Here is a 16342-nt window from a genome sequence, read left to right on the forward strand (position 1 = left end):
GTGAGGACATCAGGGCCCAGGGAGGTTGCATGGCCTTTGGCTTGTAGCTGTGAGATCTCCTGTGGTGTTCTTTTGCCCCCTGATACCTACTCAAAGTTGGGGCCATTACTGAAGCTGACAGCTCAGACCTGGAGCCCCCTTCTGCCTGTTATCAACCTCTAGTCTCACAGTAATGGATAATGTCCTCTTAAATACATGTCTTATACACATTCTCTCTTTCTCTCTCTCTTTCATTTTCTCTGAAGGTGGAGAATAATTCCTCTGAGGTGTTGTGTGTCTGCTACATCTCTGACCTTGAAGCAGTAGAAGGAGTACAGTCAGAAGAGAGAAGAGCCGACGGAAGAAAGAGGGGGGAGTGGAGAGAGATTTTTTTTTCCCCTCAGAGGACTACACCACATTCAGAACGGGAGAGAGTGGCCCCTCACCCCCAGGAGCAATGTGACAGTGGGACCCCAGCAGACCCCATCTCCTGCAGCTATAATGGACCTGAGAACCAGCTTGCTCTGAAACCACCTCTCACCCAGGTACCGTCAGGAACATTTCAACTGTTAAATCATTTTGTCTTACCTCCGAAACAACGTTGTTGTGCCATGGCCATTGTAACTAAGAGATTTAGCATTTTGATCGGAAGACTCAGACTGCTGATTTATCTTTGACAGTAAGTACTGAGGGAGGTGTAAAAGCTTGCTGTGTCATATGCTTCAAATTTGAGTTACAAGTTCCTTATCTGTCACGCTTAGCTCTGGACCACAGCAAGCAGCTCCCATGAGTTTAAGCTGCAGCGAGAGAGAAGGTGTCACTAGATCAGCATCGCCCATGTTATTGAACATGGCACCACAATTGCAGCCTTAATCAAAAGGATTCATTACGGTAAAGGGAAATTGCAGTCAGAAGATGAATTTCTCTCTAACTGTTTCTAATTAGTATGAAACGAACCCTCTTGTCAGCGGTCCAAGGCTAGGTGCGAAGCGGATAATAGCATATGTCTTTTTCCCACTGATTCATTTCGGATCCATTTACAGCTGTGTATCCACACAGCAGCAGCAGGACAACTCCACTCTGGCAGTAAGCATATTAGCGCCATCTTGACATATTATGACATTCAACAGCTTAACAGCTGTGGCTATGATTATGAAGTATGGTGGTGACTACAGTAGGAAGTGGGGAATTGAGATTGGACACTGGTAGAGATAGTGGTTGCATTTTAAAAGGCCTTATTTAGTCACAACCACAAAAAAATCATAATTTTTCTTTCCTTCTCTCTGCGCTATGGAAAACCTCCCTTTTTATTCACCAATTTGAATTCATATTTGGTTAGATAAGTGCAGAGGTCGAGTCATAAGCAACCTTTTATATCATGTTGTTTCCCTTACTTTCCCTTACTCATTGTTCTACAAAGTGTCCATTGACTGCACAAGTTACTATTGTTACAGGTGAATACATTAAAAAGTTCACATTCCAAGGTCTTCTTCAAGGTCTACACACATATTTGTGTATGTTTGTGTGTGTGTATGCACAGTGTGTGTGCATCTGTGTGTTTGTAGTCAGGTGAGTGTTTGTAGTCAGGTTGTGTGTGCTTGTACAGTATCTGTTGCGTGCGTGTGTGTATGTTTCTTATCCAATAGTTGTTTCAGGAGTGTGTGTCAGAGTCAGAAACATTTCCCCTTCAGAGTGGGACAGGAAGACTGGCAGTGGAGGAGAGGAAACCGTCTGCATCAAACAGCAGATGGAGGGACAGCATGTGCTTACACTGCAGAAAATACACACACACACACTCACACACACATTTACACACACACATTTTTACACACACTCACACACACACGCACACGCACACGCACACACACACACACACACACACACGCCCACACACACACACACACACACACACACACACGCCTACACGCCCACACACACACATACACACACACACACACACACACACACAACATGCAATGAACTCCAGAGATGACAGTATGAACGTGTGACTTTGCATGGTGTCGTCCTCTCTTTGCCCTTTCTCCCGACTAAAGTTTTCCATTTGAGCGTTCTCAATGTTTTCTTAATAGAAACAGTCACTGGAGCTGAGCCTTGGCCTTTCCTACCCCTCCCGGTGTTAACAGCTTTCCTTGGCAGCCAAAGTGACCTTTGTTGGTGCAGAAAAAAAGTTGCCTTTACTCGGTGGCCAAGTCTGGCTTGTTTGGCTGATACATTAACCAATTGCGTGATTAGAGAAGGGACAGATCTATCACTTGCCCACATGCTGTTTATGCATCTAAAAAAGAAACTATGTTCTCATGCATCTTTCATTTGGGGTCGGGTTGGTGAGCTCCACATTGGCGGGTGCTATTGATTTGATATCAGATGAATGGGTCGCAGAACCATACCTACTGAGGAAGTGGGTGTCTGATTGTTTCCCAGCGGCCCGTGGCGCTCAGCGGAGGCGTGTCTGAGCTCTGCTCCCTCTGCTGTAGCTTTGCCCTTGTGCGCCCTCCAACAGCACGCCATCCATCTCCATTACTGACAGCAGCCTCCAGGAGGGGGCAAACAAGTGCTGCTATAGGACAGGATACCTGTCACTCAGGCAACATCATCTGCACAACTACCTCTGTGGTGAGGGCACAGGATGATCATTTTCAGACACCCAATCGTCTGCCCAATAGTGTGTATGTATGCCCCCCCTGCAAATCTCACAAATCTCACACTCACAAAGTCAATACCCACCCCAGCTCTCTGCTTCAGCTACTGCGGGACCGGCCCAGAGCCAACAGCCAGCTCTGGCAGAGTGCTGATCCCAGATCTGCTGCTGCTGCTGCTGCCGTGTGAAGAGTGGATGTGGCACTTCCTCTGCCCTGCTCTGAGGGGACGGCGTCGGCGAAGTGCAATTGCAGAGGGCCATTATGGGCTCTCCTCAGCATACCCCGCCTGAGCACTGCGAGGACAATACGCACTACTGTAAGCCCCCAGGGCCCTGCCTAATGAGCCATCTCTCATCTCACACAAGAGCCAAAACAAGGAGCAAGGTTGTGTCCAGTCTTTCACAGCAATGTGACATTACTCACAAGATGGTACAAAGAGTCCGCCCATGTAGGGAACTGACAAAGGCCGATTCGTAATGTTATCAGTGTCTTCAAACTGTCTCTGCAGAGGCACTTGTTGTGTAATGTTGTTGTGTCTGTGACCTTTCTTTTCTTTTATAGCCATGTTGGCTAAGTAATGATGTCATAACTTCAGCACTTCCGCAATAGGAACCTAATTTTTATCATTCCAACAGCATATTTGACTAGATGTTGGTTCACTTGCCTGAGCTCAGGCTGAAGACTTGCTGTGAATGCGGCCTGCTTCAGCAGGATGTCAGGCGTGCTCATGGGCAACACATGGGAAATGATAAAGTCATATGCTACACTTCCAAACATGCCCACACTAGCATGCACATGCATTATGTATGGAGTGAGCTTCTCTCTCTCTCTCTCTCTCCCTGTGTCTAATTATACTTTCTTAATTTGGCCATCTGTGGATGCTATCTGCATGCTGCATCTGCATGGCACTCCAGTGCTAAAAGATTTAGAATGGCATGTTGTCAGGGTTAACATTCGTTAGATGAGTGCCCTGCTTGAAGTATACGATCCAGCTTTTCAGTGGACAAGAGCAGCCACGGCTCTCACAGAGATCACAGATGCATGCTGGGGGTCAACCGCACTCCCTCCCTCTTAGCCCCTCACACTAAGGAAGTTCATGCCCACACCTCTAAAAACAGTCATAGCTCAAACAGCCACAAGACCTCAAGTCCGCCCATCCCCACTAACATGCCCACACACTGAGGTCTCCATCTGTTGTCTCGGGTCAGCTGGTCCTGGAGAATCTCTCCCCCTGCTAGGACAGCGTGTGCGTTTGTCGTCTGCCTCTCTGTCCAGGAATGAAGTGGCTTTTGTTCTGGAGCTGCAGTGCTTATCACTCCTCTTCCCACCACCGGCCCCCTCCCCCCCCCCCTCCTGCATCTCCTCCTCCTCCTGCAGAATGAAAGGACTCAACGTGATGGATTACACGTCCTTGTGCTCATCACATCCTCACGGAAAAGAGGATTGTTCTAGAATATTTATCTTGCCGCAATCAGATTAGATATCATTGTAAAGATTCCGAGGGAAAAGACTCAGCAACAGAATCTCCTTGTAGGATAGCCGCTGCAAAACAACAGTGAACTAGACAAACAAAAAACTCATCGAATAGGGCTAAAATGTCCCTTCCTCTGTGAGTGTGGAGAGAGGCAGCACACATGTGAGACGTTTAGGGCAGAATGAGCTGCATGGTGGTGTGGCTTGATGGATGAAAGCTTGGCAGAGAACACATGCCTGTGGTTGAAACCCGGTGGGCTAAACCTGATGCGTCTTTAGGTAGTCTCCCAGGAACATCTGTGCCGTCTTCTAGGCGAGAAACATGAGCTGTGGGACATCACATCTGTCCTATGCTCACCCAGCGCGCCACGCTTTCTGTTATTACATTAATTCAATTAAGTTTTATTCAGTTATATAACGGCAAAGAGCTATCAAAGAGCATTGCCTCAAGCTGCATTTCAGAGCCTACATTCTCAGCAAGCTGATAGCAACAGTGTTGCAGGAAACATTCCTTCCAGCTGGAAGAAACCTGGAGCAGAACAGGGAGTACTCATCTGCTTGAGGTCAACCAGAGAGAGAATGTTGTAACTCTGTGTTCTCACCCAGAAACCCCCACCCCCAGGCTTCGGGATTAGGGTCATTTCCCATACTTTTGAGAAAGGAATTCTGTTCCAGCATCAGCTTAAGAAAGGAATTCTAACAGCATCTAACCAGCATCGGCTGATTTAAGATGTGTTGGGAGAATATCTGAAGCTGTCACTTTTCACACATCTGGTGAGGGTGCCTGCCTCCCTCGGTGGACGTGCAGGTTGAAAGCTGTAATTGCATCGGCTCTGAATAATTGAAACTCCTGGAAAAGCGATTCCCCGGAGACAGAAGGAGAGAGAGAAGAAGAGAGGATGAGAGAGATGGTGGGAGGAGGGGGCAGGGGACATGATGGATGTGGCTGTGTGCTGGCATGGTGGCTCTGTAGGTGGAAGGACTGGAGAAGCGTCTCACAGTTTGGTCAAATATGGTGTGAGTGTGAGTGTGTGTGTGTGAGTGTGTGTGTGTGTGTGTGTGTGTGTGTGTGTGTGTGTGTGTGTGTGTGTGTGTGTGTGTGTGTGTGTGTGTGAGTGTGTGTGTGTGTGTGTGTGTGTGTGTGTGTGTGTGTGTGCGTTTGCGCGTGCGCGTGTGCAAGCGTGTGCGTGTGTGTGTGTCCGTGTGCTTGCGTGTGTGCGTGTGTGTTCTGTATCTAACTCTCGGCTGCTGTACTGGGGCACTGTGCCTGTAGTTGTAGTGTGGTGAGATGATCAGATGGTGTGGTAAGCATGGTGAAAGTGTGTTGTGTCTCTGTGGTTTTCCATAAAGCTGCGTGCAATCATGTAAATCTGTGGATCAGGGCAGATTTAGAGCCAGTGACCCTCCGAAGAGATAACTGACTGAAGCAGATGCACACACACACACGCACAACGCACACAGGCATATACACACATACACACACATGCACACACGCACAACGTACACAGGCATATACACACAAACACACACACATACACACACATGCAAGGGTATATCAAGGCTTGCAGCTATGTTCATGTCCATTTGATACTCCATCGACTATCCTAGAATCAAATAGTCTTTACATTCACACACACACACACACACACACGCACACACATGTTCACAGAAAGACACACTCAAGTCCAAGTGTGAGGATCAGCTCTAGCAGGCTGTCAGTATGTGTAAGCTCCAGATTTGAGTAAATATTTACTCGCTAATTACAGACTGTCTCCATGCGTCAAAAGAATGTGACAGTGGATTCCACATGTAGTGAACAGTAGCCAGGAGCTCTCTCTCTCTCTCTCTGATTTCCTGTTTGCTTTCTCATGTTATCGAAGCCGCTCTAAATGTGATCATGTTCTCTGCGGCTGCAGTGTGTGTTTTGTTTTTTTCCCCTGCAGGGATTAACAGCTAAACTAATCTCTCATTTCTCCCCTTTTTGCCAAATCACTGAAAACGCTGGATGATACTGTTCTCACAGAACGCAGCACACGGGTCAGAGCAGTTCAGAGACAGTTCTCCAATGAATTCTAAACTAAAAGGAAGGTTTTTGGCTATACAGCATCATAGCTTGGGCTGCTAGCATATGACGGTATATATGGTACATGCTAGAATACATAGTATGTCAGAAATACTATTATGCCATATCAGATCAGTACATTTCATGTCAACATTGTGTTGTTGGTTCTAAAAGGCTGCTTGACATTCTTTTGTCAGTGTGTTGTCTGACGGTTGCTCACAGCCTATCATTAGCCCACACATACTCTTCAGGCGGCTACTCATTACTCATATGTGCTCTTTTCACATGCCACAAGTTAGCATTTTCTCAAACGTTACCTGTTGCAAGTTCCCCCTCTTTGTAATAGCATGCTGTTTCACCACAGGGCTCTGTATTTCATCAGTGTTTTCTGCCGTTGGAAGTCTCTTTCCAATTTGTGCTTCCTTTTATGCATGCTGTAGTTAGCAAGGTGCCTCTCAGAGACAGTCTTTGTCATGTCACAGGCCTTCTCCTTATCTATCAGTAGCACTGCCAGTCATCAGCATGCCTTTCATCCACGCCTGTGCTCACCCAGGGACATGTTCCACTTCCCCGCCGAGGGTGATGGATGCTGGGAGTAAATCTGCCGGGCAGGGCCACCGGGGCCCAAGGTCGTCCCCATGGAGCCGGCGGTGGCGCTGGGCTCTGAGGGAGGAGCTGATTAATGGCCGCCGTGAGCGGCTGAGGTGTCCAGCAGGGCACTCTGCAGAGGCTAGCCAACCTCTGCCCCCACTGCAGTGGTACAAACAGCAGGGAAGGGAGCTCACTCTGGGCTGTAGACAGCTTTCCACTGATCCTCTCTTTGGGGGAAAGATGGCTGTTATGAACAGTGTGTATTGTGTGTGTTATGATCTTGTTGGAATATCTCCTGTACTCACAGTGTGGAGACATATGGTTTCATGTGCTGAGTAAAGGCATATGGTAAAGTTCATAACCAATCTAAAAATAAATATTGGTCACCATCTGAGCAGCGAGACTGCAGGGGACATTGGGAGTAATGAAGTGGCGGTATTGACCTTCTGTCTCTGTTTGGAGACTTACGCCAGCTCAAATGAAATTGCTTTCACAACAGCAACAAGAAATGAGAAACAAGAATTAATTTGGTCGGCAAAATTTTCGTTCTCAACCCATGTTTCTTCGGTCCACCGGCTTATACCACAACACCTGTGGCCCGTGACGGACAGAGAGAGAGAGAGGAGAGAAAGAGAGAGGGGGGGGGGGGGGAGTATAAGAGAGGGAGAAAACTGCAATTTATGGATTGTCTCGCCAATGAAATACAGCAAGGTTTGAAATCTCCAACACCTGCAGGGGCTTGAGACGGAGTTTCCACTGTCTGCTCTGCCTGGGTCGGTGGAGGGGTCAGTGCAGATAAACACCCTCTGAGGACCTCTTCCGTCTGACTCGCTCCATAACCAGAGTGCATGGGCTGTCAGTCCACAGGTTGCCATGGGAATGCTCAGTGAGGTGCTTTGTCTCTGTGCTTTGTCTGCGTCTGTGTGTGTGTGTTTTCCCTTCCCTTGCACTTTTTCTTTTTCTTCTGGCAACCTTCAGTCATATAGCCTGCACGTCTTGCAGCCTTACTCAGAGGTCCAGCTGCAGTGTGATGCGGGGAGAGCAAACTGCGCTTCATTTCTGCCATGGGAGGGAGAGATTAATCTATGCTAATGGCATGCGTGTCCATGTGTTTGTCCCCAAAAGATGCGGCAACGCGAATGCATTAATTCATCTGCGGGCCGATATCAAATCCCATCAGCCAGAGAGGCCTGGAGGGGTTATGCAGCCAGGACGGGGGCACATCCCTGCGCCTCTTTAATTTAATTTGTTGTGATCGGGAGCTGCGGCTGAAAACATGGAGCCCGGCCACCTCCCCACAAATGGGTCAGCGTGCGGGGAGATATGCTCAAGCCTGTGAGCAGATGGAGGTGCTCCGGTTCAACTACTTTGAGGCAGGCACGACGACCCGCATGCCTTTAAATAGAAGCTGCAGGTCTGTACTGTTCTACCTCTCCCCCTTGGGCACTGAACAGAAAATAAGAGCAAGTCATCTAGAAAAAGGAGCGGAAAGAGCAAAGAAGAAAAAGAAGGACAGGGTAGGTGTCTAGGAGAGAGACGGCAGTTAAGAATGGCAGAAGCCCATTTTAAACTTATCAAGAGATCGCCCTTAAGAAAACCTCTCGTTATGACTGCGAGGCTTGTTTACACTGAACAAAACCAAATGGGCATAATCCCGCCCCAGCCTGTGTGTTATACAGCACGCCAGTGTTCTGATAGCCAGGGCTGGTGTACAACACTATTTCAGCAGGCCCCCACCCCCACGTTAATTAAAGTAAACCACACTGTTGACATGCTTTGCCATGCAATGCCATACTTGATTTTTACATCAACTTGAATTCAAAAATGTTATCACATTTGCAGCTTTTAAACTTTGGAATAATCACTTCCAAATTCAGCATTCAAAGTCAGCAAATGTCATAAAGATGAGTTGTTGACAAACACTTCTTAAATCTGAAGTCAGCATTATGTAAAACACAAACCACTGACAATGACTCATGTAGGCAGGGGCGGACTGGGGGAAAAAGAGGCCCGGGGAGTTACTGTCAGACCGGCCCACTTAATACACGGCGTGCTGTCCACTCAATACATGACGCGTGATCATGATAATTTTGGATGATTACAAAAAAATCACATCAAATGTGTTTTTTTTTTTTTTATAACATTTGGATTCACCAGTTTGCCTGGATGGACACATGGAATGAAATGGTACTGGCTATTGTAACACTCCGTGGTAGGTATAGTTTCCTAGATGAATATGCTTAACTCTGAGCTATTATCAGATGGTTATATGTATAATTACAGTGCCTTAAGGAATGAATGTCAGCAGAGAAACACTACACAACAAAGAAACTGGAATAAGGGTAGAACTATTACAAACTATATTGTAGAAATGAACAGAACAGAACATACGGTGGGGTGTGAACATCAGTGGTATCAGTAGTGTTGCATGGCTGGGTATGTGATTGTGTGTGTGTGTAGGGGTGTTGAAGGTGTCTGCGAGAGAGTGACGCAAGTGTTGAGCATTTAAAAACACCTAAAACAAAGTAAGACTGATGGAAGAGATTACATGAGGAAAGAAGATGGGAACCATGAGTGTGAATACAGATCGCTAGGAGTAGTATAAATATCAGTCAGTGATTATTCACTTTTGGTATTAGAGTCAATTTAACGTGTTCTGTGAAGCAAAGAATATAGTCGGGCTGGCGATGTCAGACGGAGGGCCGATTGGTGATGGAGGTGGGCCGGTATTGGACCAGCCCAACCCTGTCGGCCTACCGGGGATTTCCCGGGTATCCCCTATGGCTAGTCCGCCGCTGCATGTAGGCTAAGTGAGTGAATGTAAAAAGCAAAACACAACCACAGCCCCTAAGATCACTGTGAATTAACACACTTATGTTGCCGTCTGCTGCACCTTTCTGATAGCAGTCATGTTTGAGGTCCTTAAAGTTCAGATCCCTCACCAGCTGGCTCGTATTGAAAGCAGTGTCCAACCATTCAATCTGTCTAGTAGAGCACAAATAATTTTAAACCTAGCAAGCTGGGTTTTTTTTATTAAGCCAGATGGTACATATTCACTTAAAGTAACAAATAGCCTGCTGTAGTGACTAGCCAGTAGTAGCCTATGTAAGCCACATGATAAGGACCATATGTCGACTAATGTGGCAAAAGTAGAACAACATTAGCCCAGTTTACACTGTGGGCCTTCAACCCTGGAACTTAAGCCCAGGAACTTTGTCCTGGGATACAAAGCACCAGGTCCAAAGTTCCGTTTTCATCTACACTATGGGCCATGTAACCAACGGCAAAAATTGCAGCCATACTTACAATGGACACGTGGAATAAAATGGTACTGGCTATTGTAACATTCCGTGGTAGGTATAGTTTGCTAGATGAATATGAATATAAGCCTACTTACAATGGACAAGGATGCTGTTATTTAAATATATAGGTAAGCTAGCCCCATAACTAGCATCAACAGAACTGTAACAGTAGTAACCAGTCATTGTGACCTAGTGTCTTAGACCTGGGGCCCTGACTATTGAGCTGGGCTTGTTGCTAGGGCTTGAGCTCATAGTTAAGTCCTGTTTAAGCCTTGCCCAGTACAGTGTAAACTCCCTGACCCTGGAACTAAGTTCAAGCACTAGATCTGTGTGCATTTTTGTCTTGTTTTTGGAGCTTAGACATTCACTCCATTGCCTGTATAATGTTATCTTTTTTACTATTTTCTTTATGCTAATGAGCACCAGATTTGTGAGTTGACTTTCTGACAGCTGGATTTTGTAAAATGTCGTGGATGAATAAACATATGGCTCCCCTTAAAACCAAACTATTTTCCAGTATAACAGGGAGACATGTTTGGGCTACAGGTTGATAAATGAATTTATAACAAGCATCATATATTGAAAAAAAATAATGCAAATACTTTTTGAAAACATACATTTGTCTAAATAGTCCACCAATTAATAGCCAACATTTCTAAGTTAGGATCACAGTCTCTTCACAGTCCCCCGGGCTGGGCCCAGGACAACTTCCCCGGTTCCAGGGGCTATGGTGGTCACCGTGGTAGAAAGGTTCAGTTTAGCTGCTCTAGGGCAGAGAGAACTGCTCTCTAGACAGCTAACAAGCCCTCAAGGGTGTATAATATGCCATAGGGCTACGTGGCCCTGCTCAAAAAGTTCTCTAAACACCCTGTAAAAGCAGAAGCAGAGAGGAGAGAGAGAGAGGGCGGGAGAGAGAGAGAGGGTGGGAGGGTGAGAGAGAGAGCGTATAGAACGTCCGGGGCACAGGGTTAACATAATAACCAAAAACACTTCTGGTGCTTGAACACGCTTCAATCAATTTGACATCATTCTCTATATGGCGTGTTTGTGTGTTTTATATAGAGCGGCTACACTGAATAATGGCCTAACATTCCCACCTTGAACAGGCTGTTTAAAAGGGTCTAAAGACAGACAAAGAGAGAGAGAGAAAAGAACTGGACTGTGATTTTCAGCCCAGTTACAGACTTTTCTGTCTTTGACTGTTGGATGGTCTGCTTTGGACTCACACGTTAGGGCCATTCTCCCAGCTATTTGGAGTGAATGTCCCAGTAAACCTGTCAGCTTTGAGCTAGCCTCTCATCCTGCTGCAGCCAAAGAGCACCGGGGTTATAGGGTAACTGCATGGAAAGGAAGACAGAGTAAACATTAATCAAATTCTGCCTCAACTGAGCTCTGCTTATCTCTTTGATGGGATGATCTATTCTCTGTGTATCTCTCTGTGCTGTGTTGGTGCGTGTTTTTATTGTGTGTGTGTGTGTGTGTCTGTTTGTCTGCAAGCAGGACACATTCACTCATCACCACACTCCAGATCCTGCTGCGCTGTGAGGCTGTCCCACTTTCCCTCTGTAAATTTGTCATCCTTAAACTCACAACACGCTCGTTCTCGTCCAGAGAGTATTACTAATTAAAGAGTGGCACACGAAACGGCAGATCGAAGAAGCAGAGAGGGTGTTAATTGCGGAGCTGGCTGCTAGAGCGGCCTGACTAGGGAAGGAAGTCCTCAACACTGCATACTGCAAGAGACTCCGGAGCCTTCGCAAGGTGTGCCGGCTCTGGCATTTGGCTAATGATGACTGAGGGCCTGCAGGTTGAGTTTGTGGTTGCTTGTTTCCTGACAGATAAAAAGTTGCAATGGTTTGCTGCTACTGGTGGAGGTTTTTCTCAGAGATGTAGGAGATATTAATAGGCCACCACACACTCTGCCTCTGTACATTAGACTGTGTGCTGACATACTTTACAGTGGCAGTCATATATCTTCAAAGACTTTTAAGTGTTCTCCTCAAAGAGTTCAATGTGAGAAGAGTTTAATTACTTTTTTAATTACATGAATTGTGGGTGAATGTGAATAACAGCAGTCACTAGAGGAACTGGGTTACTGTGTTGTGTAGCATTATGGGTATGCGCACGTTGAGGGTTAGTCACTGACAGTGTGCTGCCTTCTGCTCTCACCTCAAGTAGCTCATTGTGTCTGCCTCTGTTTTTAAGTTTCTCTGAAGCCTGGTTGTGGGGTTTGTGTGTGTGGATCAAACTTAACAGAAATAGATGATTTCCTACAGATAGTGGTTCTGATAGGGTGCTTTAGGGTCAGTCCAACATAACACAGACACAAAAACACATCATTCTCAGAGTTTGGACATGGTGTGACACAGAACAGCTGCTAAAAACCGCTTGCTGAGTGTTTTCATATGTTGGAAATCTAACAGCACGTTGAGTGAAACTGTGATAAAAGGCTCCTCTTAAACTTTTGGCGTGGCCAGAGATCGGTGTCTACCATGGTTGAATGATGATCTTTTTTTTGCTAGCCTGCTCTCATGAACTTCAGTAAACAGGTCTTTAACTGCGTGGGGGTTGTAATCAGTGGCAGTTATGGTGGTAGTGCCTTATGATTATGGCAAGCGTTCCCCATGGCTGTCTAATCAACTTCCAATTCCCACTTGTTTACACATATCATTCTTCTTACCCTGGGTATATCAGTTTCTCTTAACATGCCTTCAATTTAGTAAGTAATTGTTCTGTCCATTGATAATTAACTGAACTAACAGGCTTATATGCATGAATGATTAAATTGGTCATAGTGGCTATTTAATCATAGCCGCCTGTTAGTGCCACCTGATCTGAAAACAGCAGTAGAGACAGAGGAGAGTGTCTGCTTAGTGTCTTTCCACAGCCGCTGCTGGTCAGATGTGTGCTGTGCTCGATTCCTCCTCCCTGTGCTCCATTCAGGGCACGGTGACCTGGAAGCTCTGGAGGCTCTCTGCGTCGGAGCAGCCTGGGACGCACCAGACGAATGGCACTGCCAGAGACAATGTGCCACCGGAGGCGGCGCGCAAATGTCTTTTTCAGTGTACGGAAATGGAAGCCCTCTGCAGGCACATCCTGTGACCCATTTTGCAGGCATGCCATGCAGACGGAGGGGTGGTGAAGGGAGGAGAGATGTGCCCAGAGAGGGGAGGTGAAGGGAGGAGAGATGTGCCCAGATAGGGCTGGATCACCCACAGGAGGGGTGGTGAAGGGAGGAGAGAGTCCCCCAAATAGGGGTGGTGAAGGGAGGAGAGAGTCCCCCCAGAGAAGACTGGATCACCCGCAGGAGGGGTGGTGAAGGGAGGAGAGAGTCCCCCAAATAGGGGTGGTGAATGGGGGGAGAGATGTGCCCAGAGAGGGCTGGATCAACCACAAGAGGGGTGGTGAAGGGAGGAGAGATGTGCCCAGAGAGGGCTGGATCACCCACAGGAGGCGTGGAGCCCAAATGTTTGCTTAAGGATGACAGGCCTGTGTATACGTGATAGGGTAATATGAAAGTGACACGGCCCATTAGTGTTACAATCAGGGCTGGATGCCCATGTTGTGACAGAGAGGCAACACATGGGGACTTTCTGATGAGGCACTGACAGCTTGGGTTCCCTTGAGGAAGGACAAAGGGTGAGTCAGCTCCAATAACCTGGGCTGACTCTCTTGGAAAAAAACAACTAAAAGATGGCATGGTTACATTATAGATAGAGTGACACTGAGAGACAGAAATAAAAGAGTGAGATGATCGACAATGGGATTGCTGAGCTTGTGTATGATTGTGTGAGGATGTGGTCGGTAGTGTGCAGGATCCCCTGAGCAGAAGAGCAGATTGGGCCAGACCACAAAGCTGAGAGGAGCACATCCTTCAGGGCTGCTGTAGGGAGAACACAGAATTCTGGGAGATGTAGTGCCTCAGGGCTACGCCTTGGGTGCTGATGGCATGCCTCCCCTCTCTCCCCCCATTCTAGAAACACTCCCCAATGTGCCTGTAAGCAACCCTTAGGGGCCTAGCCCTCAACACGAGTTCTGTGGTTGTGTGTGCCTGGCTGTAAACATGGCGGTGTGTCCATCTGTGTGTGTGTGGCCGTGTGTTCCTTCTCCCACGGCCGGCGCCCGTCATGTCCCTGCGTCACGCACTGCTGGGCCTGATGTCGCCCGCAGCCACAGCACTTAAGTGTCCTCGCTCAGGCATGTGACAACAGCGTCGTGACTGGGACGGCACGAGGAGGAGGGGGCGGAGGTGGGGGGAGGGGACATACTCCCTCCCTCATTAGAATTCTCCCAGCATCCTCTCTGTTGGGCTGAGTTGAAGGGATAGGGTGCCAGGGTGTATTTGGTGGCAATCTATTAATGACTGCAGGAGAGGCTGCTGGGATAAAGGGATGATGCTCGCATTGTGCATTCCTGTGGGAAAGTAACCAACATGTCTTTCATGATTTCAGCTTGTCAAGCATGAAAAGGCGGAATTACACATCATCTGGGAGGGCCAGATGTGATTCTCATACCCAAACCCAATGGACTGGATGGGTGAAGATGATTTGTAGCGTGCATGAAATGCATTTGCAACACCAGCAGCAGAAATAAAAGACCTATCTCTATTTCATGATGCCTGTGTTTAACCTCAGAAGCAATGTCTGAAATAGTAAGAGACAGGAAGTGGGAGGGACTGTTCTGCTGTTTCACAGATAGCGATGTGTGTACTCTGACCTCACATTCTGCAGATCTTAGTGCTGGTCAACTAATGCTTGTGGTGTCAGTCTGCCTGTGACACTACTTGCTGTGTCTGGGCTTTCCCTGCCATGCTTGTGGGGTCCAGTGGAACAAATGTAACAATTGAATTCTGTTTTGATGAGATTCATTTAGCTACATCACATTTGTAGGGTTTGTTTAGAATATGAGTCTCGGTAGGTGGACATTTTAAAGTGATAACCTGATGTTGATAAGGTACACACAAATTCCTCAGTATGGCCTGAAGTCTGCTGCACGCTGTCCGGTTTGCAGGCGTGTTTCTCGTCCTGTTGGAGAAAAGTGGACTTGACTGCTGTAGTTAAACTATAACGATGAGTGATGTTTGACTGGGCAGTTCAATTGGTGTCTTAAAATCCTCCCACTGTGTGTGTTAGTGTGTGTGTGTGTGTGTGTGTGTGTTTGTGTGTGTGTGTGAGTGTGTGTGAATTTTTGTCTCTCTGTGTATGGGTGTGTTTTTTTGGTATATTTGTTTTACAAGTTCACAGTGGTGTAAAATCCTTGATGGAGACATTTAGGAGGTTAGGGCTAAATGAACCGAAATGTACTGTGTGGTTAACTAATATGTCTGGGTTTGCTATACACAAGCACTAAAAACCCAATTGAGCAATAACTGAGGAGTCTAATGATAAACAAATCATGTAAAATACAACAGAGAAGGACTACTATAAGCTCCAAAAAAAACCTAAAGAAACTCTTCAAAGTCTGCACTGAAGTCCAGTGGCTGTAGTCTCTGGTGACCTCTGTGCGCTGTGAACGTGCTGCATGCTGGAGTAGGACAAGTGCTCTCTGGCCTCAGTTCCTCTCTGCTCCAGTGACCCCAGCCAGGCTGGTCAGCCAGCAGACCACTCCCTCAGTGAGAGACCAGCCACGCCAGCTCACACTTCTGGCTCCCTCGTCACTCCCTCGCTTTCACTGGAGGAGGAGGAGGGGAGGAGTAGGCTATGGATGTGTGAGAGCTGTATGTGTCAAATCAGACAATATGCTTAATGCAGGGATGAAGCTGGCAGGCTTAAGCCGTGTCATAACAGTGGGCGGAGTAGGTAAGCAGCTTTGGCACAGACGCTTTCATGTGTTTTAATTTGAATCAGACATGAAGGCATCCAGATGAGATCGTCTCGCACAGAGAGGCTTCGGGGCCCAGCTGAGAACATGTGGCTCGTGTTCCGTTAATGACATGTTAATGCATTTTTTTAACACCACGCCTGGCTGCGTATGGACTGAACTCATGCTAGGGAAACACGCTCCGCAGAGGAGAGGAGAGCACACAGGATGCAACTCAGCAGAATGGGCTGGACTCATGAATGAATGATGCCCACATGATCAGACTTGCTTTCTGACATGGATGTGGTAGTGTAGTATACATATTAATGTATGTACATTATAACATTTTTATGACTTTAAATCAGAGTTTGGTGAGGGAGGTATGGCTTTGAAGCGAGACTCACTGTAATGTGAAACATGAAGGAACATTCCTGTAAGTAGAAGTGTGTGGTTCAGTGGTGAAACTTGAACGCTGC

The 16342-nt window shown here is 47.0% G+C and overlaps 1 protein-coding gene across 3 annotated transcripts in view; it reads left to right on the top strand.

The window, feature by feature from the left end:
- ptprea (protein tyrosine phosphatase receptor type Ea) overlaps positions 1–16342 on the top strand; it is a 55460-nt gene that overhangs the window by 25671 nt on the left and 13447 nt on the right. For all 3 annotated transcript variants that reach the window (XM_080834603.1, XM_080834600.1, XM_080834601.1), the window contains one exon: positions 246–524. The gene's annotated coding sequence lies outside the window, so the exon portion shown is untranslated. The remainder of the gene's footprint in view (positions 1–245; positions 525–16342) is intronic.

This window comes from Sprattus sprattus, assembly GCF_963457725.1.
Source record: "Sprattus sprattus genome assembly, chromosome: 3".
NCBI classification, from domain to species: domain Eukaryota; kingdom Metazoa; phylum Chordata; class Actinopteri; order Clupeiformes; family Clupeidae; genus Sprattus; species Sprattus sprattus.